Genomic DNA, 6,202 nt, shown 5'->3' with positions numbered 1-6,202 from the left:
GATGGAAGCAGAGGTCCCAGAGAGCTGCAAAGAGCAAGGTGAGAAATGGCGAGACTTTGGTTAACGCCGTGGCAAAGAGAAAGATGAGGACGAGATGGGTTTGGGATTCCCTAGGAATCAACCTGGACTCCTCTTCTCTCCCACCAGCCACCCTTCCTGGAGGAGCATGCCAAAGAGAGCCTTTGGCTGACTGCTGGGAGGCCTCTCCGGGGGAGCCCAGAGGAGCCCAGCGGAGCCAGAAAAGGTGCCCGCTGTGTTAGTGCTCTGAAGGTGTCTGACTCTTTTGGGAACATGAGTACTGATAAGCATTAGCTGAGTTTCTGGGGAGTGAACTTTCCAGGTCAGAACGTCAATTTATTAATCACAATAAAAACGTTCTAGTGTCAAGGGCATAGGTGACAGATTACACACACACACACACACACACAAACACACACACTGCAGATTGAAAGAGCAATAAGTTCTTAAGATCCCAAATATCCAGTTAATGTTCAAATTTCCTATTTGTTTTTTAAAAAGTTGTTTTTATTTGTTTTTTTTTGGCAGTTGATTTGCTTGCATGAAGATCCAAATGAAGTCCATACACCGCATTTGTTTGTTTGTTTGTTCGTTTACTTCTAATCTATGTTTCTGACCACCATCCCAACTCCGTCTCTTTTTCCTTTGCAATTTATGGAGAAACAAGGACAATTATCTGAAATTTCTCACCTTCTGGGTTTTCTTGATTGCATTCCTGTGGTGTCATGTAGCACGTCCCCTGACTCCTAGTTAGAAATAAAGGTTGGGTTGAGCTTGGTTGGAGGAAGGGCAGAAGACCACTTTATAAGAGGTGCTGTGCCACATAGGTATAAAGTTGCCTAAACCAATGTCAGCAGCAGGAGCGAAAGGAGGAGACTGAGCCTGTGCCAGTCTCCATGAAATGTGAAGAACTAATCAAGACCTTTGCTTCACAGCCACGGCAGGGAGAGCAGATGGTCTTCCATGTACTTCAGAGGAGGTAATGGAGGAGGAATGCAGGAGTGCCATCAAGGGAGCACAGAAACACTGGTCTCCACCCACCCCTGGCATTATGGCTGTCTTGGGAAGCCATAGGCTAGTAGTTCTTGCCATACTAGCCTTTACCCAAGGTCACGCAGACTCTAGAGATCTGACGGAACTGCTTGGTCTCGAAGTTCCAAACGGTCACCTGCCATAAAGGCGTTTCTGTGCCCATGAAGACAGCAGCGCCTGTGGTGTCTGGTGCTCCTTGATTTCAGTTCTTTTGTTGGTTCTTTGTCATTATCGTAATCACCTATATTCTCTGCTGTTTTAGAAGATATCAAAGTATTAGAACATAGAACACTTTAGACTTATTTTTGTTTTTGGACCAAAAACTTAAGTTTATTTCTTCAAGGAGTGAGCTTCATTTGTGACGTGGGCACCTTCTTCCCTAGCTTGCCAGACTTATATCACACTGGTGTGCTTTTCTTTCCTGTTAAATCACGGTTTATTAGATAAAAGTTACGTTTCTGCCCATTCATTTATTCAAGCAACAGATATTTACTGAGCACCTACTATATGCCCAGAACTGTTCTGGTGACTGGGACAAGCAGGACAAAGTCTCTGCTTCCATGTGACTTAGAGAAGGAGAGACAGAAAATAAACAGGTAACCAAAAAATGTATAATATTAAAGAAAAATAAAGTCGGATACAGGAATCGGAGATCGGGGCTGGAGTGGAGAAAGAGAAATCCTTCATATCTGTGAAGAGAATTTTACAATTTATTTTCTTTCAGAAATGATGCTGATGTCTCTGCCTGGGCTGAGAGAGGAACCTAGATAAGGAAAGGAAGACAAATGTGATTAAACCAACCCAAGAGTGTGGGCTTAATTTTCTGAGATACAGTGAAGTCTGTGGAGGACTATGACTGTAAACTATTCTTCATGGGATTGGCTTTTCCACCAAATCTCAAATCCAACAGGGGGCTAACTCGAGTTAGAAAAACTTAAATATGACTTCGAGCTGGAATTCAGTGATTTAATTAGTGCATGGCAACATTTTTATATCCGCAGCCTGATGATTTCACAAATTTATTTTCTTTCTACGCGTTTGACTCATTTGAAACAGATAAATAACGTTCGTGAATAAATCGGATCCAATAACGTAGTTACAGAAAATGCCACCCATGCTCTAGCATGATACAACATAATCTTGATTCTTTGAATTATAAGAATCAAGGCGTTTTAAACAGTAAATGGTCACAAGTTCGAAAAGATACTATGAAAAACTTTTTTCACTTTTCTTGTTCCTGTTCCCCGACTCCTTCACTTGAATATTGATCATCTTATTAGAGATCTATAAAGTTTAAATTCATCCAAATTCCAGGTGATGAGGAAAGTACTGGATTTAGATTCATTCAGACTCAGCCTAAAACAAGCTAGAGCTTTGGAGGCCCAAATCCGAAGAAGACAAGAATTACTGAATTCTTGAGTCACGAAATCTAGAGGTTGACCCAGACGAGTGCAGGATCCAAAGACGAAGGGGCTATTATGGGTCGAATTGTGTCATCTCCTCAAAATTTATATACTGAAGTCCTAACCCCCATTCTCTGAGAATGTGACTGTATGTGGAGATAGTGTCTATGAGGCTATAATTAGGGTTAAATGAGGTCAACTGGGTGGGCTCTAATCCCATAGAGGGTCCTTATAGGAAGAGGAAATTGGAAGACCCTGTGAAGAGATGGCCATCTACAAGCCAAGGAGAGAGACCTCAGAAGAAATCAACTTTACCGGCACCTTGATCCTGGACTTTCAGGCTGTGAGAAAATTAATTAATTGTTTAAGACCCCGCCCCGCACCCCTCCCCGCCCCGCCCCCAGCCTGTGGCATTTGTTCTGGCAGTCCTGGTAGATGAATATAGAGCACAAGAGGAGCAAATGGACACTGAATCTGGGTCTTCTGGGATTTAGCACAGGTCATAAACCTGGTTCTGGGATTTAGCACAGGTCTTTACCTGGTTTATAAAAACCACGTTTTTGCACAAAGATCGTCGGTTTCCTATGTGAATTCTTCTGCCACAGAAATTTTCTCACTTCTGTCTTAATGCTGTTTTTTGTTTGTTTGTTTGTTTGTTTGGTAGGGGAGATAGAACTATGTTCATGGAGTGAAATAGTCCCAGGATGTGGAGTTTCACTTGTTTCGGGGACTCAGTTTCCTCAGTTTCCACCCTCATGGCTCCCAGGGCGAAGCTCATCTTCCCTCTACCTCTTCCTGCTGCCACCACGCTGCTCAGTTCAGCTCTGATCTTGTCCGGGCCTGACTGGGTCTGCCTCTGCTCCACTCTCTGCCCTGCTGTAAAATCCTCAGGACAATCTCTAGATGTGAATCCTGCTAATCAATGAGTCAGACTCCGAGGAAATGTCGTTTGGAGTAAAGGAGTGTTTTCTGTTTTCACGACTAAGGGTTGGGGGTAAAGATCTTGTTCTTCAAAACGCAAACAAATGAACAAACAAAAACCTGACAACAAATAAACCTAAATTGCATATTTAGCCTACAATGGTGAAGGAGGGAGAGGCTTTATTTTTAAACCCATAAAAGCAGTGTCTATACCAGAAATGCTATGGAAGTTAAGGGACTAGCCAAGAGTTCCACCTGGAACTTGCAGAAGGTATCCAAGTTCAGAAAACACAGGAACTGAGTGTGTGAGGATGTGTTTCAGGTTGTTTCAGGTGGAGAAAGAGGCGTGTGCACCAACACACATGTACTAGTATGTGCGTGTCCTGTTTCTTCAATATCTTCCTCTCTTCTAATTATTTAAAAAAGGTTTTAAAAAAGGTTTTAAACAGACTACAGCTGGAAAATATGCACAAATAAAACTCCAAGAAACTATAAGTACCCTCTCCCCAAACCCCACCTTGAAACGAACACTATTCTCTGTTTGTCTGTCAGTCAGTTCATCTGGCTCTATTTTCCAATCTGTCAGGGTCATAACCCCAAAAGCTGTGGGACTCCTTCCTTGCCCTCACACCCCGTCCCCACTGCCAGTCAGGCACTGACCTTGACCCTTGAAGCAGCTGTATTCTGTTCTTCATCTCTCTTCCTACCACTCTCACTTTTTTTCTGTGACTCACGTCCTAAGAAGTTTACCAGCCTCTAATTTCTTTCTCTTTAAATATGCCTGGATATCATTGCCATATTCATCCTCGAAACTGGATTTTACCATTCTCTGGATTATAAATTGCCCCTGAGTCTCCATTACCTATTGAGTCTTCAGCCCAGGAAGCAGGGCCCTTCCTGATCTAGTCCATCCTGCTTCTTGGAGCATGTTCTTCCTCACACTCCAGGTACAATGACTTCCTTTCCCAGGTTTGGGTAATCTTTGTCATGTTCTGTTTACCATCTCTCTCTATAGCTTTACTTAGAATGCTGCCCTCACCTCTATCTAGATCAAGACCAAGCTCACGTGCTTTCTCCTGCATGGACCATTCCCAGATCAGTCCAGCCAAAGCTACTCCCTCATCCCTCTGAGCGCCCAAGCCATGTCATGTCTCTCCCAGTGATGGGGCGTGGACTTTGTTCTCCCATGCACTATACCTATCACAAGTGCTTCATCTGTGCACAATGCTGGGGTCCCCTTTAGAGCAGAGCATCACATCTCTGCATTTCTTGCAATGTCTCAAACAGGGTCTTGCATCTAGAAAATACTCTTTGGATAACTGAATGACTAGGAAAACTACTTGATAATTCCCAGGGAAAATCAGCCCTCATACAATAAATGGTAGTATAGCTTGATACATTTTAAAGTAGATTTATCAGGATGTGTCAAAAGCCTTAAACATGTGCACACATTTCACAGTATCTCTATTTCCTGGAATTTCATCCTACGGGAATAATGGCATTATTGCATAAGTATGTATGGATGAAGATGCTCATGACAGTGTTAAAAGAGGTACAACCAAAATATCTAACCAGGAGGGATAACTTTAATACATTATGGGCTGTACACACAAGTATACTCAATGCATGCTCGGATAATTTTTAGCTGGTGTCACCTAGGGTTGTTAAAATTATCAGAATCCTTCTCTAATGATTAATAAAGTTATACTGCGTAGGACTTCCAATCACCATCCTAACTCCTTCCCCAGACTACCCAGAACTCCCCACAATCCAGAAACCAAAGGGGACACTCCCTCAAGCATCAGGAGCCTGCACATAGTGACAGCGAATATCCCTCTGTCCTACACGATGCTTCTCAGTTTCTACACTGCCAAGTCCTCTACCTTGCAGCTCTAGTATCTGCAGTGAGGTCTCTTCTGGCCGTGTGGCCTAAGTTGGTCTTTCCAGTCATTATTTCACAGCATCTTATAAATACACAGATATGTTGATAAGCAATTGGTGCCTCTGTTTTCACATTTATAAAATTGGGGTCATTCTAACATTTGCCCTAAAGGATTGTTATGAAGATTAAATGAGTTTATACTTGGAACCGTACCTGGCCCCTAATCGGCACCCAAATATTATCATTCTTGACACTTGCACTGATAGTAATTATTTTATTCATTTATGTATCAGTTAGCTGGTTTTCTGACCATCTCCTACTATCGTAATGTAAGTTCATTAAGACACAGATCTCTTCCTGCTTCTCATTCCTGTATCCCCAGCACCTAAAACAGTATCTGCACATGAGGAATTCTCAATAGATAATAAATAGTTAAATGAAATTATTTCTGTAAAATACTAGTTAGATGTGTGCTCAGAATATATGTACATATATACAGAGAACATCTATAAGGAAAAAACAGTAGTTATGGTATAATCTTAAATAATTTAGAAAAATTTATGTGCTTAGAATAAAAAATGAAAAAACACAAACATGATAATTTTTCTTAATTCTAGACTTTGGGACAATGGGTAGGTTTTGTTTCCTTCTTAACATTTTTTTCTTTTTAAAAAAACTTCCTCCTATGTGCATATATTAATTTCATGATCAGAAAAAGTCTTTAGAAAAGAACACAAAAGTTTTGATGGAATATCTAGACTTGTTAAACATAGAAGTAGCCCCTGGTTTCTCTTAGTTGTTAAAAATAGAAAAGTGCAGAGATTTTGATTTATTAGGTGTAGAGCGCGGTCCAAGAATCGCCACTTCTAGACGTGCCCAGCCGATTCTTGTGATTAAGGAAATTTGGCTCTTGGGAAAGTCCATGGGAGAGGGAACAAGCATGCTC

The sequence above is a fragment of the Pteropus vampyrus genome, unplaced genomic scaffold, assembly GCF_000151845.1.
Source record: "Pteropus vampyrus isolate Shadow unplaced genomic scaffold, Pvam_2.0 Scaffold93, whole genome shotgun sequence".
Classification (NCBI taxonomy): Eukaryota; Metazoa; Chordata; class Mammalia; order Chiroptera; family Pteropodidae; genus Pteropus; species Pteropus vampyrus.
The sequence above is the reverse complement of the archived record's forward strand: the minus strand, read 5'-3'. Positions refer to the sequence as shown.